The sequence below is a fragment of the Ornithorhynchus anatinus genome, chromosome 18 (genome assembly GCF_004115215.2).
Source record: "Ornithorhynchus anatinus isolate Pmale09 chromosome 18, mOrnAna1.pri.v4, whole genome shotgun sequence".
Taxonomy (NCBI): domain Eukaryota; kingdom Metazoa; phylum Chordata; class Mammalia; order Monotremata; family Ornithorhynchidae; genus Ornithorhynchus; species Ornithorhynchus anatinus.
Window position 1 is genome coordinate 20,528,577 of NC_041745.1, and position 24,101 is coordinate 20,552,677.

General features: G+C 41.9%; 1 pseudogene; it reads left to right on the forward strand.

Moving 5' to 3' along the window:
- The first annotated feature begins 360 nt into the window (after window positions 1-360).
- Window positions 361-1,102, forward strand: LOC100681316 (annotated as a pseudogene).
- Window positions 1,103-24,101: the final 22,999 nt, after the last annotated feature.

Below are 24,101 nucleotides of genomic sequence, written 5' to 3' on the forward strand. Positions count from 1 at the left end.
TTGGGTAAATGAAAGTGCTGTATTATTATATCTCCCTGCTCTTTCACTCCCTTCTGTTATCTGCTTCTCCTTCTCCAAGGCCGACGACCTCCTATCTGTCTAGTCTCTTCCCTTGAAGGGCAGCTGTGATCCCCAAAGTTAGTTTTTGACCTCCAAGATTTGGGTTCGAGTTAGTGGGATATTCAGTATACTCTTCTAGACTGCAAACTTACTGGGGGCAAGGGCTACCAACTCTATAGCATTGTACTCTCCCAACTGCTTAGTACAGTGCTCTGCACACAGTAAGCCCTCAATAAATACCAATGATTGATGGATAAATGCAGGCAAAAATAACTGATGTCCAGGAATCAACCCTCAAAAATGGCCTATGCAGCTCACAGGTCTAAAAGTAGATTTGAACAACAAATGGATTCGATATTTAAGTACCCTCACCCCATTGATTCAGAGCTATATTTTTCAATTTGGTGAGGTCACGTTGGACTCCCCACTTTCAGAGTTTTGCTTTAAACAGAGTACCCACCCTATTTTAGACACTCCATTTGGGCCAACCCTGTGAATTAGTCTACACAAAATGGCTTCATCAGTGCAAGACATCAATGCCATATTTTCAATGCTAAGAAGATTTGGAAGTACTCCTGACCAGAAGAAATAGAGAAAAGGAAGAAGACGGTTATCTTTTGTTTCAGTGCAGACAAAAAAAATGCATCATTGTGGAAGAAGGCAAAGAGAAGGAAGAGAAAGAAGGGGGAGATGTGGATGTAACCATTACTGATCCTTTCAAGCATTATGATGGGATGCTCCCAGCAAAGGATTGTCGTTACACTTTGTATGATGCAACCTTTGAGACAAAGGAATTCAGAAAAGAAGAGTTGATGCTTTTCTTGTGGGCCCAGATCTATGAAAGCTCCAATCTCCAAGTTCCAAGCTCCATGTAATCAAAAATAAATTTCAAGGGATAAAACACCATTGTCAAGAAATGGGCCAGAAGACCTCAAACTCTTGTTCTGCCGAGAAGCTAGGTGGTTCCTTGAATGCAGCTTTTGAAATAAGTACTGTGCAAACTACTATTGAGTGTCACAACTTTAAAGGCTTCCAATTTTAATGTATCTTCTTGCTAAATATGTAAAATCTATTTAAGCCAGGGTTTCAATGAGGGGAAGCTCTTGTGTCTTCTAGAATTTACTAGATATTAGGTAAAGGAAACCAAACAAATGACCCTGAATAAACCTAAAGTCTACAATTAAAAAAAAATCCAAACTTGGCTTCACTGACACTTTCTTCCCCTGGTTGACCTCCTATCTTGCTGGCTGCTCATTCTGACTCTTTCTCAGACCACTTCTCAGTCTCCCACCCCCTAACTAACTGTGAGAGTCCTGAGAGAACTCATCTAGTCCCAAGGCTTCAATTACCATCTCTATGCAGATGATTCCTAAATCTACATCTCCAGCCAAGATATTTATCCTTCTCTGCAGTCTCCTGTTTCCTCCTGCCTTCAGGTCATCTCTACTTGTTGTTCTGCTGACACGTTGAACTTAACATGTCCCAAACAGAACTCTTCATCTTCCCACCTAAATCCTGTCCTCCCTGTGACTTCACCGCAGACGGTACCATCATCCTCCGTGTCTCACAAGCTCGTTACCTTAGTGCTATTCCTGATTCATCTCTCTCATTCAACCCATGTATTCAATCTGTCACCAAATCAGATCAGTTCAACCTTCACAGCATTGCTAAAATCCATATTTTCCTCGCCATCCAAACTCCTACCAAATTAATCAAAGCTTTTATCCTGACCCACCTTTATTACTTTATCAGCCTCCTTGCTGACTTTCCTACCTCCAGTCTCTTCTTGCTCCAAGTCCATAATTCACTCTGCTGCCTCAATATTTTTTTCTACAAAACCATTCAATCCATATGTCCACAATCCTCAAGAACCTCTAGGAGTTGCCCATCCACCTCCACAATGAATAGAAATTCCTTCCCTTCAGCTTTAAAGTTCTCAATCACCTTGCCCCCTCCTACCATACCTCCCTGATTTCTCACTAAAACCCAGCTCTCACACTTCACTCTTCTAATGCCAACGTACTCATTGTACCTCAATCTCATCTATCTCGCTTCTGCCTCTCAAACATATCTGGCCTCTGACCTGTAATAACCTCCCTTTCACTATCTGACATGTGATCACTTCCCCACCTTCAAAGTCTTATTGAAAGCCCATCTCCTCCTTGAGATCTTACCCAACTAAGCCCTCATTTCCTCTTCTCCCACTTCCTTTTCATTGCACTAAGATTTGCACCCTTTATTCACCTCTTCCTCAGCCCTACAGCACTTATGTACATATCTGTAATTTATTTATGAAGATTTATTTCTGTACTCCCCTCTAGGCTGTAAGATTGTTGTGGGAGGAGAACACATCTACCAACCTTGTTATATTGTACTCACTCAAGCTCTTACTGCTGTGCTCTGCACACAGTAAGTGTTCAATGAATATGATTGATTAAGTGATTGATTGAGTCAGAGACTTCCCATGAATTGGGGAGGAAATCCTATCACAATGATCTCAACTGCAGGCCAAGACTAATTTGCTTCAGTGCCTGGTTGTAATGTAGAAAGGGAAAATGTCAATCACTGTCTAACTGTACCAATTCTCCCTTCATCAGTCACCCATGGATTTCCTGTGGGAAGAAATTATAATAATAATAGTTATGGTATTTGTTAAGCACTAATTATATGCCAAGTGCTGTTCTAAGCTCTGGAGTAGATACCAGATAATCAGGTTGTCCCACGTAAGGCTCACAGTCTTAAACCCCATTTTACAGATGAGGTAGCTGAGACACAGAGAAGTTAAGTGACTTGTCCAAAGTCACACAGCAGACAAGTGGAGGAGCTGAGATTATAACCCATGTCCTCCAACTCCCAAGCCCATGCTCTTGCTACTAGGCCAAGATGCATCTCAGTGGCATTATTTGTTCTGGGCTTACTATGTACCATGCACTGTTCTAAGTGCTGGGGTAGATACAGCGTAATTGGGTTGGACACAGTCCTTGTTCTCATGTGGCTCACAATCTTGTCCCCATTTTACAAATAGGGTCACTGAGACCCAGAGAAGTTAAGTGACTTACCCAAGGGCACACAGCAGACATGTGGCAGAGTCAGGATTAGAATCCACAACTTTATGACTTTCAGGACCACTATTCACTCTGTCAGCTCTCCCCAACTGCAGATGTCTTCACCCAAACCTCCACCTCAGACTATGGGAGAAAATGGCTGAATGTCTCATTTCCAGCCAATTTGAAGGGTTAGCTTAGTTGAGTATTAAAACTCAAACCCCACCCACCAACTTCATATTCATCAGTACTTTTTAAGCATCTTCTGTCCTTAGAGCTCTGTACTAAGTGATCCTACCCTGCAGCTGGTCCAGTGGAGAGAGCAGAGCTCTGAGAATCAGAATTGCTGAGTACTCTGAGAAGAGGAATTGCTTAGGGTACTCTGAGAAGAGGACAGGCCTAGGAGGAACCAGGAAAAATAACTGGCTAATCTGGGAGTGGAAGATCTATTAGCTACCACAGCAACCACCTATTAGGTTAGAGTGGTAGTCAGTCACTCGTAAGAGCTAAGAGTTTACCATGTGCAGAATATAGTACTAAGCACTTGGGAGACTATAATATAACAATGTAACTGACACATTCCCTTACCACAATGAGCTAACAGTCTAGAGGCCTGGTAAGGGTACAGTCACGGTACTATGATGCCGTTACTTGGGCTGTTAATGGATTCTGCACTTAAACATCCTTTGTGGGCACTTCATAATGTTTGGCATCCTACCTGCTTCTGCACATGTGCACTCTGTATTCATGGGGACACTGACAGGCAGGGGTGAAAAAGCAGGATTAGCACTGCGCAAACCACTCTCACTACAGTGACAACAGCCTCTTAGTCCTGAAATCTCTCAACTAAGATTTGACTGTCGATCTTGACAGGAGACTCTCCTAGGCAAATAAGCACTGGAGGTAGGACCTTAAGCTCTAACACCCCCCTGGAAATCCACTAGAAGTCATAGCACGAAATTTCAGCCTCAAAGAAACTCCTGTGCATAATTATTACTTGGGAAACACTGGATGTGAAGAGAAGTTCATTTTGTACCAAAACAACTGCAGATGAGAGCCTGCTCTCCCAATAACAACAGTGCAGTCCTGCCTGATTCCGGCCTGCCATCTATTGCTGCTGCCAACGGGTCTCAGCTCTAATCTAGGGTGATCGCCAGGCCCAGAGTTCAATCACTCTTACAAAGTCTGCCAATAAGGCTGCCAGGACATGCCAACCTCAATATGGACCCTGCTTCTCAGGTCCTGGACTGTAGCCAGCACAGTGCGCCAAGGCCATCAAGCCGACACTTGGGTAATGGCCCTGGGCCTCGGCAAATGAGCATCTGATTTGAAATGTAGGGCCTTGGGGGAGAGGTTCTGCATCAGATAATCAATCTGTTGGAGCCCTGAGCCTTCAAATGAGCATTGCACAAATCATCTTTGCAGGGAAATTGAGGTACCACAGTGGATTTCACACTTAGCACTCTTGAAAGATACTCCTATGCGCTCCTGGTTTTTTATATTGTTTACTTTCAACCATAATTAGGACAGTGTTGCTCAAGTTCATTGCTCAGTGTTTTCTATGGGAAAATCAGTGGCAAGTGTACCAATCAATCAATCAATCACATTTATTGGGCCCTTATGGTGTGCAGAGTTAAGCATTAAGTGCTCAGGAGAATACAGTGTAACAATATAACTGACACGTTCTCTGCCTCTCCTGCTGCCATCTTAAATTTAATACGGTTTACAATGGAGCTCATCTTCTTCCCTTGCAAATCTTCACCACCTCCCATTTTGTCCCTCAATGCATGACCATTCTCTTCCTGGTCTCCTCCAGACCCCTTGCATGTCCTTGGAATTATGTGTGACTTCTTTTCTCTCCCCCCAGTCTGACCATATACTAACACTTACCCATCCTTCTCTTGCAATATCACAAAGATCTAACCCTTCGTCCTCATTCCCTCAGCCTTTTTGGGGGTACTTGTTAAACACTTACTATGTGTCATACACTGTACTAAGCACTAGGCTAGATACAAGATAATCAGGTTGGACACAGTCTCTATCCCACAGAGCACTCACAGCCCAAATCTGAGGGAGCGGATTTAATCTGCATTTTTTAGATGAGGTGACTGAGGTCTGGAGTGACTTGCCTAAGGTCACACAGTGAAGAAGTGGTGGCACTGGGATTAGAACCCAAGTCCTCTGACTCCCAGGCTTCTTTCCATTAGACCATGCTTCTTTCATTCATTCATTTAGTCATATTTATTGAACACTTACTGTGTGGAGAGCACTGCATTAAGCGTTTGGAAAAGTACAATACAGCAATCAAGAAAGACAATCCTTGCTCACAAAGAGCTCACAGTCTAGAGTGGGGGAGACAGACATCAATACAAATAAACAGACATCAATATAAATAAAGTTACAGACATTATATGTAAGTACTGTGGGGTGGGGTGGGGGGAGAGAGCAAAGGGAGCAAATCAGGGCAATGCAGAAGGGAATGGGAGATGAGGGAAAGTGGGGCTTAGTATTGGAAGGCCTCTTGGAGAAGATGTGCCTACAATAAGGTTTTGAAGAGGGGGAGAGCAATTGGCAATTTGGGGAGGCAGAAGTTCCAGGCCAGAGGTAGGACGTGGGCAGGGGTTGGTGGTGAGACAGGTGAGATTGAAGCACAATGTGAAGGTTAATAGTATTTATTGAGCGCTTACTATGTGCAGAGCACTGTACTAAGCGCTTGGGATGAACAAGTCGGCAACAGATAGAGACAGTCCCTGCCGTTTGACGGGCTTACAGTCTAATCGACTGGTTAGTTCCAGAGGAGTGAAGTGTGCAGGCTGGGTTGTAGAAGGAGAGAAGCAAGGTGAGGTAGGAGGGGGCGAGGTGATGGAATGTTTTAAAGCCAATGCTGAGGTGATTCTGTTTGTTATGGAGATGATAGGTAACCACTGGAGATTTTGAGGAGGGGGGTGACATGGGCTGAACGTTTCTTTATCAAGATGATCCTGGCAGCAGAGTGAAGTATCAACTGGAATAGAGAGTGGCAGGAGGTTGGGTCAGCAAGGAGGCTGATGCACTAATCTAGGTGGGATAGCCTGAGTGATTGTATTAATGTGGTGGTAGTTTGGATGGAGAGAAAAGGGAGGATTTTGACCCTAATCCTGTTTTAAACTAGTGAAATCACCTCCTAGCTGTCCTCTCTGCCTCCAGCTTGTCCCCACTCCTGTCTATTTTATACCCAACAGGAAGAACCATGTTGTTAACCCCCAGAGACCTATAGTTGGTCACTGGTACTGCTCACGTTAAGAATGGCCTTAGCTCCCCTGCTTCCTGCCCCTGGGCCATTTCCGCCCTTTCTCTTCCACCCCTCATACCCTCTTCCAGATAGAATTTCTAAGCCCAAAGGCTGCCTGGGTTGGAGGGATGGGGCACTAGGTAGATTGGGGAAAACACTCCCAGTAGGGATAACTGGACCCAGAAGTATGTCCTCTGCAGAATGTCACGCACCATTTTAGCCTAGGGGTTAGGGGACACATTCTCTCTTCACCACCTTAAATCCAGAAAGGTGTCCCACCCAATTGTTTCCAAAGCCATGGCTGGAACTGGGCAAATTAACTCTCCACTTAAACACTAAAGAAATAGAATAAGGATGCAGTAGGTAAATCCTGAGGTGTGACTTACTTTTGCTCTTCTCCAGAGGTGCCTGCAGTCATTATGTTTGATGGGGCTCTCTCCATTGGGCCAAGAGGGCTTAATTGCCCTGCTACAGAACGAGTTGATAACTCAGATATGCTGAATTCATGAAATCCAGATCCAAGAACCTTAGACTCAGGCTGCTTTTCCCCTGTCTGGGTCAAGATCAGCTGTTTATGTCCCAGTGCATTATGAGTGAACCATCTCTTGATTTCCGTATCAGCCGGACTCTTTTTTGAGCTCACTGCATTCCTTTAGGGTTGATCATTCAGCAATTGACTGGATTATATCCAAACATTTCTAACTACCATTCACAAGAGAGAGCCAGAAACATGGTTATTCTTAGAACCACTATCGCTAGTAATATGAACAATATTAACATAATAGTCTAGATGCAGTTTAGTTCATAACATTGAACAGCCTTCCAGGGAAACTGCAATCTACTCTGTTTGAACTATAGCAACGGAGTACTTGATTGAAATGTCTGGACGTCAGTACCTTTCCAAATGTATTCCCCAATCTTTAATCTTCTCGAGGAAAGCCACATCTTTCAATCAGATGCTGAGAATGAGAGCCATAGTTCTCCCATAATTAATATGTCAAAGCATGATTCAATGCAGAAAACATTCTATTTGGCATTTCTCTTCTTCTAATATTCAACTGCACAACTTTAACTAGATGCGGTTGCCCAGCTTGTTCCAACACCTTCTGGAGTGGCTGACCATCTTTTCCTCTTAACATCCTGTTGTATTCCTAAGGCACCTTTTGTCTTCAAAGTACTTGATAATTATATCTTTCAACAGAACAGGAAATGCAGCTTTCAGAACAAGCATTCTGTCTACAGCCACAGAAGTACAAAGAAAGAATCTTCTTCTGTTTTTTTCTTATTTCTGAACAGATGTCCCATCAAATGCAGGCTCCATCTGGAACAAGCTGTTGATTTCAAGGGATTTTGGATTCACCTATTGCATCCCCATTATACTTCTTTGGTGTTCAGCAGAGAGTGAATTGCATCTTTATATATATATATATATATATATATGTATATCTCAGTTAATGAACCTGGTTCCAGCCCCACCACAGGGACAAAATAGATGGGAAGTCTTTGGGGAATTGGGGTGGGAAGGAGAGAATATGTCCCCCAGGCCCTCAGCAAAGATGAGGCATGGCACTCTTCCAGAAGGAATGATGTTGGGGGCAGGTAAGCTTATGGAGGATGTTTATTTGGTGTACCTAGTGGCCACTCATACTCTTACAGCCCCAGTCAACTTCTGGACTGCCCAATCAGCTTGAAGACTGTGAGGCTTGTCAGGGGAGACTTGTCAGGGGCTGGGGATTCTATCTAGGTTAAGGAGAGGGCAAAGAAACAAGGAAGCAGTGGGGCCTAGTGGAAAGGACTTGTGATGGACAATTTGAAAACCTGGGTTCTAATCCCAGCTATGCCAGGAATTGAGGGTGGAGAAAACAGCAAATGCCCAAAGGTCACAGAGTGAAGTGGATAGATGACCTTTTCCTCAGAAACTCCTAGGTAGGTCCTCAGATGTTATCTGCTGTTCCACCATCATCTCAAGATAGTTCAAATCTTCCTGCATAGCCACCAGACCTTCCCAGGCCTATCTAAAAATTCAAAGTCCTTCCCAAGAATGTCATCTTCCCATTCTGTCCTCAAACAACATGTCCACGAGAGAGGGAATGATGGAGATTTATTATTTCTGTTTTATCAGATTGACTAGTGATTTATGAACTGTCCTCCTGTATTGTGCTCTGTTTAGTTCCTGTTATTTGCAGGAGAATTTTAAGGCTTATTGTAAAATACTTTCCCAGAAACAGATTATATTTCATATGTAACTGTTGCCCCTGGCATTCATGTTCTAAATTCAGAAAATCTATCTGTTACTCCTATAACCTACGGAATTGTTACATGTTTCTCTAACAACTGGTGATCCATTAATGGAGATATGTGTAGACTGTAAGCTTTTTCATTTGTTTCTGGTGCATTACAAAACGAGAAGTGGGCTAAAGAGAAGCACAGAAAAGAGATTCTTAGGGGAAAATTTTCTGACAATGAGAATGAATGATAGGGAATGTCCAAAATAGGCAATTTCCTTGCCTAAACAGCGTTCAGATCCAATATGGTGGAGCTGGCTGCTATGTCTATCATGAAAAAAAGATTGACATTAGTCAAGATTGGCACAAAATCTGTCCCTAGTCCCACCACCTGGAGGTGGCTAGTTGGGAAATTCCTGCTTTCAGTCATGTGGGAATTAAATTAAGCCATGGTCTCCTCACTTTGAGCTCAGAATTTACCCATCAACTTTTTTGTCTTCCCTGGGATATGTCTGTAAAGACCAAGAACAGGGAGAACAATGCTTGGGAATGCTCTGCACGCAGTAAGTGCTCAATAAATATGATTGAATGGATGAATGAATAAAATCCCTCAATAGGCTACTCTTTGGTTTAGAATATATTCTCTGACAAATCTGACCTCCAAGTCCTAAAGGGTTGGCTTTCAGGTTCAAATGTGGGAAGGAGGGCAGTACAGGAATAGAAGAGGGTCCTGGAACTCTCTGGTACTTTTTCTGACCTTTCCTTACTATAAAGGCTTTCCCTAGACAAGAGACTCCTCCAACTGGGAAGTTCAGAGGTGATCATGTTCACCAGAGATTTGTTGACTCTTTGTCAGTGTTCCCCTGCTTCTCTGCAATTTCATTCCCTCTTTTAGTCTTATCTGAGCCCTGGGTCTAAGTCAGACTGAGAGGGACAAATAAGCTGGGACACACAACTGTGATGCTCAAGACCAAATCCTTCTGGAAGTGGCAACCATAAGACCCATTTTCTGTATGGACAGCTGGAATTATTCACCTTATAAGCTAACTTAAAGGGGCTTGTTTCTCTTTGCCCAGAATAAAAGTGAAGACTTTCTCAATGTTGTTTTCACAAGGCCTTACAGATATGTTTACTCACTGTTTACAGTAGCTCTGGGCTATTATCTCTGAGTGACATAAAAATAACTGATTTAGAAGGAACTTCTGTGTCCCTTGGAAACTTTTTCATAAGAGTGATACACCTCCCTGATCCCCACAGGCATCTTCTAGGCTAGCAGGTCTGAGCTAGGGAAAAGCAATTTCTATTCTCATTTTCTTTCGGTCATCTTTTCATAACTACCAGTGGTTTGCCATGTTTTCATGTGTTCCGTCTCTTTAGCCTATTCATGAAACTGATGGTATATCCCAAGAGAAGATTATCAAGCTGCAGGATGATGATGATGTTGATAATTGATAACTATAAATATCGATAATAATTATAGTAGTAATAATATTACATTACTCTGAATTTCTTATTGCCCAAATCAATTTCACTTCATAAGGTTCTTTTGTACTCACCAAATGCCTTTAAGGGAGGGAGAGGCAGAGTTTTTTCTCATTTTATGACTGGGGATACTGAGTCCCAGAGATTAGCAGCTTATCAAACTGCCTTTTAAACAGCAGCTGCCACTGTGTTGGAGCATGATTGCATTATGTCCAAAGTCATTTTATGAGTTTTATTTTCTAGAGGCCATATATGGTATTGTCCAGATCTACACTAGCTGAGTGATGAAAGCTGAGCAATTGTCTGAAGAACTTATTAGGCCTAAAAAGGCCTTCTGCCTGTAATGTTCCAATCATTACTATCTTAACTAAAACAAATACCAAAATTACTAAGTAGTGAAAGTAATTGAGGGGAACCCTTCTGTCACTTATCAGTTTCAGAGATCCAGTAGGTTTTCTACAAAAGCATGCTTCCTGATTGGTCTGGGAGAATGCTTGACTGACAACTGATCCTGGCCCTGTCTTCCTTGCTTACCGTACTGTGGAACCATTCTGAGGCCCTCCTGTTGGGACTGTTTATTAGGGGCTAAGCCTGGGAGTTGTCAACACTGGTGCAGTGGCAAAGCAGAATTTGAGGAGGAAAAAGGGTGATTCTATAGGTAGCAAACCTACCTGGTGTGTGACTGATTGGGATCGTTGTCAATTTTACTTACTTTGGTTGGACTTGGTCATCAGGCACCAAAAGCCATGTAGGCTCATCACAACTGAGCAACAACTGTTCTTTCGTCCATATGGGCCTGGATATGAAAGGGCAATTCCTGGGGATTTCTTCCCCACTGCCTTCAAGTATGTTCATGTCTTTTCTATCCTAAAATAAGTCCTCCTTTGACCCCACTGCTCCTTCCGGTTATCACCCCATCTCCCCACTACCATTCCTCTACAAACCTCTTGAGCAAATTATCTACAACCACTGCTTATACTTAATAATAATAATAATTATTGTATTTGTTAAGTGCTTCCAGTTTGCCAGGCACTGAACTAAGCACTGGGGTGGATATAAGCAAATCGGGTTGAACAGAGTCCCTGTCCCACATGGGACTCACAGTCTCAATCTCCATTTGACAAATGAGGAAACTGAGGCCCATAGAAATGAAGTGACTTGCCCAAGGTCACAGAGAAGACAGGTGGTGGAACTGAAATTAGAACGCACAACTGTCTGACTCCCAGGCCCATGCTTTATCTGCTAGGCCGTGCTACTTCCTCTCCTCCAATTCTCTCCATGACCCCCTCCGATCTGGCGTCTGCCCCCTTTTACTCCCTAAAACCATCTTATTAAAGGGCACCAGTGAGCTTCTTCTTGCCAAATCCAGGCTTTTATTCCATCCTGATCCTCCTCGACCTCTTAGTTGCTTTCAACGTTGTTGACCACCCCCCTCTCCTGGAAACATTACCCAAACTCCACTTCACTGACCTATCCTCTCCTGGTTCTCCTTCTATCATTCTAGCTGCTCATTTTCAGTGTCTTTCATGGGCTCCTCCTCTGCCGCCCACCCTCTAACTTTGGGAGTCCCTAAAGGCTTAGTTCTGGGTCTCCTTCTATACTCCATCTATAACCACTCCCTTGGAAAATGGGAAGCAGAGTGGCATATTGACTGGAGTGGGGAGAGACAGTAAGCAGGGAAGTCAGCCAGGAGGCTGATACAATAATCAAGTCAGAATAGGGTAAGTCCTTGCATTAATTGGGTAGCCATTAGGATGGAGAGGAAGGGGTGAATTTTAGTGATGTTGTAAAGGTAGAACTGACAGGATTTGGGGATGTCTTGAATATGTGGGTTGAATGAGAGAGAGGAGTCAAGGATAATGCCAAGTTACAGGCTTGTGAAACAGGAAGGATGGTGGTGCCATCTACAGTGATAGCAGGCACTGTAAGCAGGAGGACAGCATATGGATGGTAAGATAAGAAGATCATCTTTAGTCATATCAAGTTTGAACTTATGGGAAAACATCCAAGAGGAGTTGTCTTGACTTTATTCATCTTTTCCACAGCCTCTGAAAACTTATGAACATAGCCATAATTTATTTCTAGTAATGTCTGTCTCCCCCTCTATACTGAAAGCTCACTATAAGCAGGGAACGTATCTACCAACTCCAATTACCATACTACCAACACCAACTACCAATTACAATACTGTACTCTTCCAAGTTCTTAGTTCAGTACTCTGTACACAGTAAGTATTCAATAAATATTATGGATTGATTGATTAATTGATGCTTTTCACCTTCCTGTGTCCAGCAATGGTCATTAACATTTCCTTGAATGGAAAGGGAAGAAATGATCCCTTAAGAATGGCAGGGTTTTCTGAAAACATGCCAGTAACTGATTTTCCTGTCACAGGGCTGAAGAATTATGAGGAAGGCTTTTTTGCTCAGTGATATCCAATGAGGACCTTTTGTTCAGTGATATCCGATAAAGACAATTCCAACCATCCTTTTTCCTTCAATATTAGATTTTTTCTATCTGGGTTTTTGCCTCATTACCTCACTAAATTTTAACTGGTGGAACGCAATCAAAGAAAGTTACCCAGGAACTATCATTTCTTGGTCCTTCATTCATTAACAAAAACACCGACTTACTGTGTATTGGAAGACACACCCTTAGATTTAGGGTACTTTCTGCTTGTATCAAGAGCGACAGAGTGACATTTTTGAAAGTTCAAGGAAATATTGGATACAAATCCAAAGGCTTGTTTTAAATGTAGAAGACACAATATGCTATTTGAGCATTTTGGAACATTTTAAAAGGTGCATTTCCTGAGCCTATTTGTTTAGGTTCTCTCAAGTTGTAAAACTGAGACAAGTCCAAAATTAGTAAATTTTAGCATTGGGTATTATCTTTATCAAACAGTATGTAGGCAGCTCCATCCTGCACCTCGTATCTTAACACAGACAGCAATTCTCTCTTGGAATTTCCAAGAAGGATTATGCCTTTCATTTGCCAAAGGCCCAAGGCTTCTCTCCTCAAGAGGCTCAGTTGTGGTCTGTCGCACTCTGATGGGTCATACTTTATCTTTAAAAACAATCATTTTGTTGTTGAAGTGAACTTCACTCTTGAACTTACTCATGCTTTTGTTCTGACTCCTGGTTTTTTTTTTATTATTATTATTTCAGTCATCTATTTTTCTCCTTAATAAAAGAATTCTAAAACATACCTATATATCCAGCTGGCTGCTCTACAGAATGGTTTTACAATTTTTTTTTTAGGCCACTTGTTAAGAAATCACTATGTGCTAGGCAGTATAATAAGAACTGGAGTAGGTAAAAGCTAATCAGGTTGGACGTGGTCTATGTAGCCAAGGGGCTCACAACCTTAATTCCCTTTTTACAGATGAGGTAACTCATGCTCTCAGAAGTAAAGTGACTTGTCCAAGGTCACATAGCAGATAAGTGATGGAGCTGGGATTAAAATCCAGGTCCTCTGACTCACAGGCCCATGTTCTTTCCACTATTCCAAGCTGCTTGCCAATTTTCTCTTCCAGTTCTTCCTAGATTTTGTTATTCTTCTGCTGAGATGGGGGAGACCCAGTAGATATATACAAACATTTTTTTCCCTGGGAAACTACGATGCATGTGGGCTCAAATTGTTCTCAGAAATAGGCACCCTCATATATCCAATTAAGAATAGAATTCCTAACTGATCCCCATTTTCTGTTTCTAGATCAAAGATATTCCACTTCATTGGTTTTGTTCACATATATCACTAGTAACCGCTGGTTTTACTGAAAGAGAAATGCTGATGTGTGAGGATTTTTACATTTTTGTTATCTGAGATTGAGTCTAGATTTCTACTTTCACCAGTTAAAAGGATTCACAAGCCTGATCCTACTTATAATATGGTAATATGAAGCATATTACTTAAAAAATTTCTCCCTACATTACTTTCTTCACATCAATTAAAACTGATATTCTTCCTCAAATTAGAATTGTGAGTATTAATGTGTTTGTGTTGATGCAATATTTGGAAGTTACTTTACCATTTGAAATGCTGGTAATAGTAATAATGGCATTTATTAAGGGCTTACCAATGTGCTCAAGCACTGGACCAAATGTAAACTGATCAGATCATTCATAGTGCCATGTTATATGGGGCTCACAGTCCAAGAAGAATGAATAGCAGGTATTCAATTCCCATTTTACCAATGAGGAATCAGGGGCACAGAGAGGTTGAATGAATTGACCAATGAATGTCACACATCAGACCAGAGGCAGATCCAGAAATAGAACCCACTTGGAAAAAGAACAAATGGGAAAAGAAAACTGGGAATGAAATTCTATAGGATATAAAGTTCAGAATGGGAAGAGAACAATACATTGGGGATTGACTGGCATGTTACCAGCACAGTGGACTATAAACCAGGGATTATAGTGAACCAGAAATTGAATATGCATCTGCAATACAGTGCCAATAATGAAGAAAGTTAATATGGTACTCAAAAAGAGCATGAGAACTATTCTTCTTGCTCTAACATTTGTTGGCCATCTCCTGATTAGAGTCCTGGGTCCAGTTTCAGACTGGAGGGCAGGGAGGGGAAATGGAGCTGATCCCAGGAAAAGGGAATAAAAATCAACCTTATGAAAAAAGTCAAAATGCACACTGGGCTTAGTTTAAGAGGAAAGAAGAAGAGGTGACAGTCACTGTGTTCAAATGATGGAGTGTGGCCTAGTGGAAAGATCACGGCCTGGGATTCGGAGGACCTGGGTTCTAATTTTGTCCCCGCCACTGGCCTGTTGTGTCATCTTGGGCAAGTCATAAAATTTCTCTGGGCCTTGCTTTCTTCCTCTGTACAGTGGAGATTAAATACCTATTTTCACCCCCAGCCTTAGACAGTGAGCCCCCTGTGGGACAAAGCCTGATTCCGAACTGATTACCTAGTATCTTCCCCAGCATTTAATATAGTGCCAGGCATAGTGTAAGCTGTTAATGAATAACACAATTTATATGGGACACTTTTGGTCAGAGAACTGACCAGTTAATTTCTATTTCCGTTGATGATTGCCCATAATGAAACTGACTTAAATGAAAACAGGAGAGATTTCAGTAGGATATTTCAAACAATTATTTTGGCTATGAGAGTGATTCACATTGGATTGGAATAGCAGGATATGATATAGAGATCTTTAAAGAAAGAGCAGACCTTTATCTGTCCTGGATATGTATTCATTCACCAGCCTGGGTTTGGCAGTCTGGATTAGAAGATTCCTCCAGGTCCTCTATGACACTGCATTCCTCATCTTTGTTCCTTAGAATTGCAAGTGAATGAAATGATCAGTCAAAGCCTGACATCTGACCTCCACCCGACTTTGAGAAAAGCTTATTCCCTTCACAGTTGAGCAGCAGTTCTGAATATACAAGAACCATCATCTTTGGACAACGGGTATTTCGAGACGATAGCAGAATGGAATCACCTTTTTAACTGCAAGTCTTTCATATTGACATAGATTCTGTGCAGAGTGGCACACCGTTACAGTCAAAGCAAAATGATTGAGCAGGAATTCTTATACCAAGACACTGGCATTGTATGGCACTTTTCTTACTCCAAAGTGTTTTTACATTGATGATCTCACTTTACTCTCACAACACTTCTGTGAGGCAAGCATCCTTATTCCTATTTTGCAGGTGAAGAAACTGAGGGTCAGAATGTTGAAGCAACTTGACCCAGATCACTTGTCAAGCAAAAGGCAGAACTAGGACTAGGAATCCCTGTCTCCTGGCTTCCAGATCTGTGCTTTTAACACTAGAGTTTTGGGTCACAATGGTCTGAAATTGCCTGGGTAAACAGATTTACATTTAAGGAGTCCCAGAAAGAAGGGGAGAGGAGACAGAAGAGAACAATGATCACTACAGCATAAGTCTACTGGTGGTCTGTATCCAGGCCTGACTTTCTATTCTGTTGATACTTCTGGTTGACTTCAACTGCCAAGGAGATTGGCAGTCTCCTGACGACCCCCAAATTTCCTAGATAGTAGACAGGAGCAGCAATGATTACAAAATTCCCTAGTGAATTCTGCTTGGGTCCACATGCCCAGAATGTCAGTCAAAATCACCACCTGACTGTGTCTGCCAAAACCCTCCTGCTGGCTATCACAATTCAGAGATTAGAGATAGTCAGGTTTGCTGTATTTTAAAAAATGATCATTTCATTTGGTGGAGGATTTTCCCTCGCTGTTCCAACTAAATCTATAAGAGATGTCAAGGAAGAGAAATGACCCTTTACCCTTCAGAGCCTGTTCATCGAGCTCATACAGAGAGGAACAACAATTTTATTTGCCTGATTTGGGTGTCACACACAAATAGCTGCTCTCATCTTCACAAAGGAGTTTATATACTTCTCCTGGTCACATCCACATGTGGGGACACACATACACCCCCATACACACAGACACACACAACAGCATGGCTTTCTGGGTAGAGCTTGGGCTTGGGAGTAAGAAGGACCTGGATTCTAATATTAACTCCACCACTGTCTGTTGTTTGATCTTGGGTAAGTCATGTAACTTCTCTGACCTCAGTTACCTCATCTATAAAATGGGGATTAAGACTGTGAGCCCTGTGTGAGACAGGAACTATGTCCATCCTGATTAACTTGTTGTTAATCTACCCCACCAGCGCTCAGTACAGTGCCTGGCACATAGTAAGACCTTAACAAATACCATAAAACACACAAACACATGCTCACACACACCCAAACGCACTGTGTTTTACCAGCTGAAAAGCCCAGGCTGGGACAGTGCTTTGGAATGGAGTTTCTTTTACATGTCTGACCTCATCTCTGCAAAGCATTTATCCTTCTCCTAGACATACACACACACACACACACACGTGCACACACACACCCCCACACCCCGCCCATTCTTTGGAGTCAGGGGTCATGAGTTCGAATCCCAGCTCTGCCACTTGTTAGCTGTGTGACTGTGGGCAAGTCACTTAACTTCTCTGTGCCTCAGTTACCTCATCTGTAAAATGGGGATTAAGACTGTGAGCCCCACGTGGGACAAGCTGATTCCCCTATGTCTAACCCCAGCGCTTAGAACAGTGCTCTGCACATAGTAAGTGCTTAACAAATACCAACATTATTATTATTATTATCATTCTGTGTGTTCAGCAGCTGAAAAGCCCAGTTTGAAACACTTCTCTGGCTTGGAGTTTTTCATTGTGGGCAAAACAGCCAGGGCTGATTCAGAACTGTGACCAAACTGTCAAGGAAGGTGATAGGAACCCACCACCTCAGCCATAAATTTTGTTGCGGGCTCTCCCCGGGGACAGTGAATTCTGACTGTTGACCATGTGGTCAAAATCCCTGTGGCCAAGTCTTCTCTAGTCAACTGGAGCAATTTAAGAATCACCTAGAGAATTTAAGACAATGATCCCCCAGAGAAAACTAATTATACTCTGTGATTTCCAGACTGTCTGTCACCAAGAATTAATTCAATAGGTCAGCTTTCCCCTCTACTCTGCCTGTATCAGCCAAGCCTTAGCTATACATGAGGAAGCCAGGGATCCTCAACTTTGTATCCCGTACATAGGAAAGCAGTCCTCGAAATCAACTGAGAGTAGGGAGAGTCTTACTCTGGACTAGTTTATTCATAGGTTTAGGTGCAATCAAAGAATACCCTTGACCCCTAGGAGTTTGCCCCAAGCCTCAAGCTTCTACTCCTAACATGTAACCTCATCATTCACACTAAACCCTGTCCTGTACACATTTCACTTTCTTTTTCAATCAAAATGTCTTCACCATTAAGGTGCTTGCAGTTTAAATCATTAGTGCCTTCTTGCATACCTTCCAACCTGTCTCCCCACAGGAAACAGTCTGGTCTAGTGGAAAGAATACAGGACTGGAAATCAGGAGACCTAACTTCTGCCCTCTGCTCGACCTTGGAAAAGTCACTCATTTCATTGGTTCTGTTTCCTTACATGTAAAATGTGCCCAGAGACTGTCCTATATGATTGTTTTGTATGTACTCCAGGAGATAGCATATTAATGTAAGAGTTCAGTGATGAAGATGAAAATAGTATTTGTTAAGCACTTACTATGTACCAAGCCCTGTAATAAAAGCTGGGTTAGATACAAAGTGATAAAGTCAGACACCAGACCTATCTCACATGGGGTTACAGCCTATGGGGATGAGAATAGGTAGGGAAAACCCATTTTACAGCTGAGGAAACTGAGTCACAGAGAATTTAAGTGACTTGCCTGAAGTCATTCAATGGATCTGTGGTAGAGCTGGGATTAGAATCCAGGCCCTCTGACTCCCAGGCCTGCATTCTTTCCACTAGGTCACATTGCTTTAACAGAGCTGGGCACACAGCCCTAAACAAATACTTCAGTTAATGTTGCTATTGTCTGTCTCATGACAGATCGACAGTGGTTTAGGGTAGGAAATCCAAATTTCTTGTTATTTTGAGCTCTGCATTTTTTCCTGAGAACAGCATATCCTTACCTTCGGAAAGAAGGTGTCAGAGAAATCTATGTGTCCAAATTCCTCCTTTTTTGATAGTGAGCTCCATATGGGACAAGGGCTGTGTCCAACCTGATTAATTTGTATTTACCTCAGTGCTTAGAACAGTTTTTAGCACATAGTAAGCACTTTAAAAATGTTATTGTCATTATTACTCTTAGTAGTAGTATTATTATCAACTGAATTTTCAGTTTGAGAAGTCAAATCACATGCTGGTAAATCCCTCTTAACAGAAAGCATGAAACAAAATATATCTGAGTTTAAGAAAGCTTGACTGTATTATTTTTCTGTAATAGGACTTGCCACCTAATCTTTGCTAAAATATATTATTTAGGGAAAAGATAATTTCTGGTAGGGAGAAAAAAATCCAGCAATCTTGTTAAAAAACAGCAAAATCCACTTTTGTTAAATTATGAATTATTGCTATTCGGCTTGGCACAGTTCATGAAATGTTAGAGCAATTACCTCTTGGTAACAACTGTTAAATGAGGAGGAAAGAAAACTGTTTGGCTGCAGCTCTCATTATTCATAATGCCGAATCTATTTAAGAAATATATCTTCATCTCCAAGAAAGCAATTGAAAATATCCCTGACGTATAGTGTGCAGAGATAATGACCAGGCATAAGGACATAGCTGTACAATGAGGAAGAATTAAAAATGAATGAATAGCGTGCTCTTTAATTATTGATTTATATTATGCATGTTGAGAGTATTGCAGCTTGGATTTTAATTTATGCCATTTGTAGTGTTACACAGTTTTTAATAAGGAAGTCAGCTCCAGATTTAGTTGTAGCTTATAAAGAAGCTATCCAAAGCTGCTAATTACTCAACCCGAGAGCTCACTAGCAAATGAATATGCCATTATGGTATAGCGGAACAGCAGTTAATTAAAAATAATTTGTATTGTCAGATCAGAGAGGAAGGAAATGCAACAACCCAAATCAAAGTTTAGATGGGCAGTTTTGTAAAGTGGTGGAAGAAAATGTAAGGAGAATATGGCGAGACTCATTAGCGTTACACTCTGCAGGTATGTCGTGCCTCTCATTCCTGGAGTTGAAAGCGCATAGATAATTTTTTCTGGATTCTCTTTCCACAGGCCTCTGGTGCTAACTGAATCCTAGAATGAATGTCTTTTTCAAATAGTGTGTGGGTCCTAAGGATCTATATATGCTCTCTGCTGCTTCAATCCAGATCTGAGCAATCCTTACCATTTTCTTCAAAGTGCTTTTGCAGAAAGATTTCAGGTTTAAGAGGGGGAACATTCATCATTGCAAAGGATTTTATTTTGAGAGAAGGGTTAGACTAAAGAATTTTCAGGATTGAGACAGAAATGTAATAATTCTAACTATTCCTTTCCCTCTTTCTGAAAGATTTTATTTTATTTCACCATTCCGCACCCATTTTCAACTATAAAGTCAGAAAACTACACTGACAAGAGAGACATTAGCTCATCTAGAGCGTAAGCTCTTTCCAGGCAGGGGATATGTTGGTTATCTTGTTTTAAGTGCTCTCCCATGGACTTAGTACAGTGCTCTACACAGAGTGGGTATTCAACAAATACAACTGACCACTTTTCAGCAAAATGTAACCTAGAACTGATCTGTTTACTGACTGTCACATAATCATCCTTCCAAGCCACCCCACAGGCTTTGATCCAGTTCACTGCTGCTCGTCCAAATGAGGTAAACGCTGGAAGCAGTAGGGAAGGGGTGGCAGAGGATATGAGGAATTCGGTAGGTTCTACAGAGAAATCAAAACTTACTTGTGGCTGTTGGCCATGACAGTCTTAAGAGCCCACCTTAACTCTTCAGAAGGGTTGAGAGAGGAAGCATGGGAAGGAACCAGGGAATGGGAGGTTTAGTAAAAAGAGGCCAGGCAAGGAAAGCAGAAGAAGCAGAAAGGAAGGAAACACATCAGCAGCATGAAGCATGCTTGTCTTGGGCTTCTGAGGTCTTTTCAGATCCTTGCGCAGAAAACCTCATGCTCATTCTCATATCCCTGCCCATCCTCCTCCCCATATTCCAGTGCCAAATCCAGAAACCAAGTTTTCCTACACTAGATTTTAAATTGATGTATCTTAAGCTGACAAGTATGGGCATATTCATGTTTATGCTTCCCTCCATTTCAGCCCAAGTCAGGTCATGATAATAATAATAATAATGTTTAAGTGCTTACTGTGTGTCAGCACTGTTTTAAGCACTAGGGTAAATACAAGATAATCAGTTCTCACATGAGGCTCACAGTCTAAGTAAGAAGGAGAACACGTATTGAATCACCATTTTGCAAATGAGGAAACTGAGTCACACAGAAGTTATTGAGTTGCCCAGGGACAAACAACAGGTAAATGGAAGATAGGAATAGAACTCAGGTCCTCTGGCCCTCAATCAGTGGCATTTATTCAGCACTTACTATGTGCAGAACACTCTCCTAAACCTTGGGAGAATACAATACAACAGAATTAGCAGACACATTCCCTACTCATAAGACACCCTCAGCCCCTAGCTCTTTCCATTAGGTTACACTGCTTCTCAATAATCAGTAAATGGGGGAAGAAGGAGGAGAGGGATGACAATAATAATCAATCATCAATCAATCAGTGGTATTGATTGAACACTTTCTGTGTGCAGAGCACTGTAATAAGCATTTGGGGAAAGGAATACAGTAGAGTTAGTGGGTATGTTCCCTGACCAAACAGTGAAGTTTACAGTGCCAAAGGGGAGACGGAGATTAAAATGAATTACAACTTTGTACATAGGCTGGCAATCAGAAGATTTTGCTTGCTGTAGATGAAAATATGTACACCTCACAGCAAACGACACAGTTCTGGAAGATCTCAGCTCCAGTTAGTGGTAATAGTGTTAATTGTATTCATAAAACACTGTGTACAGACAAATGAACTAAGTACTGGGATAGAATACACAGGTGGAAATTTGAATTGGTCCCTGTCCCTGACTTATGCTGGGGTCAAATATAATGGTAGAAGTGGGGAGAAGGGATAGAGACAGAACATCAGAAATGATGAAACAACCCAGTACAAAACAGACAAATACCTAGAATCCATCAAAAATCAATAGGCTGCTGAAGTTGGAGGAGAAGAATTTTAGGCTTCTCATGGCTCAGAGTTCATGATACACCCATAGCAAGAGCAAGCACTACAGCAGCCACCAGTCTTCGTGAGATTTTTGTGAAGATCCCATGCTGTGGGTGCTTTTCTTTATCCCTCCAGTTTGGTGGAAGATGGAATGGAATAGGGTGTCCTTGAGGGAACTAGGGAGAGCTGATGCCAGTTCTAAGGGAGATGTCATGGCTGGCTGTCTGGATGGGTGGGCACTGAGAGAGTAGAGTGGCAGATTTTATCCCTGGCCTGGGTCTCACAGAGCATGTTGGGAGCAGGGACTCTCCATGATGGAGGGAAAGTGGTAGTTATCATGCTTTGCTTAGCCATACTAAAGGGGGGTTTGCAAACCACCAAATAGTAATAGCTCTACAACTAAAATCTGGTAATGAGGCTTTCAATGACAGGTGTCAATGGACTACCTGGGCAAAATTTTGACAGATTGATCATGTTAGGAGATGCAGGGTGGGCAGCTGGCACTGGGCACTAAAATATTTAAAGCATTTGAAATAGAGTCATGCTAATATTTACTTACAAAATCTGTTCTGAATTGTACGGGGAAAAACACAACACATTAAGTGAAAATTGACCGACAAATAGTAAACAAAGAATAATGACAAATGACATCTATCGAGTAAGGAATACCATGCAACAGGTTGTTGGGGAGAGAGTATATTTGGTTTGTTCTTATTTAACAAATTCATGAATTATGTGGGATAGGGTAATGATGAAAAGGGTAATGGTGACAAAGTTTTCTGACATGTGATAACTCCATTTCTCTCTTTGAAAATTTCTCCTCTGTCCTTGGCCCACAGCTCTGCATTTGGGAAAGAATAATTCTTGAGGATATTAAAAGGTACTGCAAGCCCTGAAGAAAGAGGGACCCTCCCAAGGAGAGACTAAATGAGATAGAAAAGAAATAGAAAATGACAAGATGAGATTCAGTTTGGAAAATTAGCCAATAAAACCTATAAGGAGAATTAAAGATGCATAAATTGCTTAGCCTGAAGCAGTGGGTTTGAAATTGTCACAGAATAGGTGATAAAATGGGGTCCTAGACATCCAGTTAGGCATATAGAAGGAAAAGATATGGATAGGAGTTGGTCGATACTAAAGGAGCAACCACTACAGGGAAGTGTCATGGCTTTACGGAAAGAGCATGGGCTTGGGAGTCAGAGGACGTAGGTTCTAATCCCGGCTCCCCCACTTGTCTGCTGTGTGTCCCTGGGCAAGCCACTTAACTTCTCTGGGCTTTAGTTATCCCATCTTAAAATGGAGATTTAGACCGTAAGCCCCATGTGGGACAACCTGATTACTTTGCATCTACCCCAGTGCTTAGAACAGTGGCTGGCATATAGTAAGCTCTTAACAAATACGGTCATTATTATTATTACTTTTACTGACAATGATCCTGTGGTCAGAAAGTACACAGAGACTATTAGTCCCAGTCAGTCATAGACTGGGCATATTCTAAGATGAAGCCTATCAGCCAGGGCAAGATGTCAATTTCTCCACGCTACTCAGAGAAGTAGTGTGGCATAATAATAATAATGTTGGCATTTATTAAGTGCTTACTATGTGCAGAGCACTGTTCTAAGCGCTGGGGTAGACACAGGGTAATCAGGTTGTCCCACATGAGGGTCACAGTCTTAATCCCCATTTTACAGATGAGGTAACTGAGACAAAGAGAAGTTAAGTGTCTTGCCCACAGTCACACAGCTGACAAGTGGCAGAGGCAGGATTCGAACCCATGACCTCTGACTCCCAAGCCCGGGCTCTTTCCACTGAGCCATGCTGCTTCTCCCAGGCATGAACCTGGGAGTCAGAGTAACTGAGATCTAATAGCAGACCTACCACTTACTCCTTTCCTTTGGGAAAGCCACTTAACTTCTGTATGTCTCAGTGACCTCCTCTGTAAAATGGGGATTGGGATTGTGAGCCCCATGTGGGACAGGAGCTATGCTGATTAGCAAGTATTTACCCCAGTGTTTAGTACAGTGCTTGGCATATAGGAAGCACTTAACACAGTTCTTATTAAGACTGCCTTTGTGTCTTTCTCCTCTGTGTGTAGGGGACACAGTGTACTCTTCATTATGGAGCCTTTGCTTTGGTCTCAGAGAACCATCCCATGCACAACTGCTGCATGCTGAACTGGTCTGGAAGCCACATTGGCTCTCTGCAATCCACAGATCTGCCAATTTTTTTGTAAAATGTTCTTACCTCTGCATTAAACCATTTCCTCTGATCTTCTTACTAAGGTAGAGACTGTTATCCTTATGCATTGCACCCAATAAAATTGTGTGTCCATGTCAATTTTTTTTTCACATTTCACATCATTTCACCTCTCTGTGCTTCAATTTCTTAATCTGTAAAAGGTGGATTACACACCT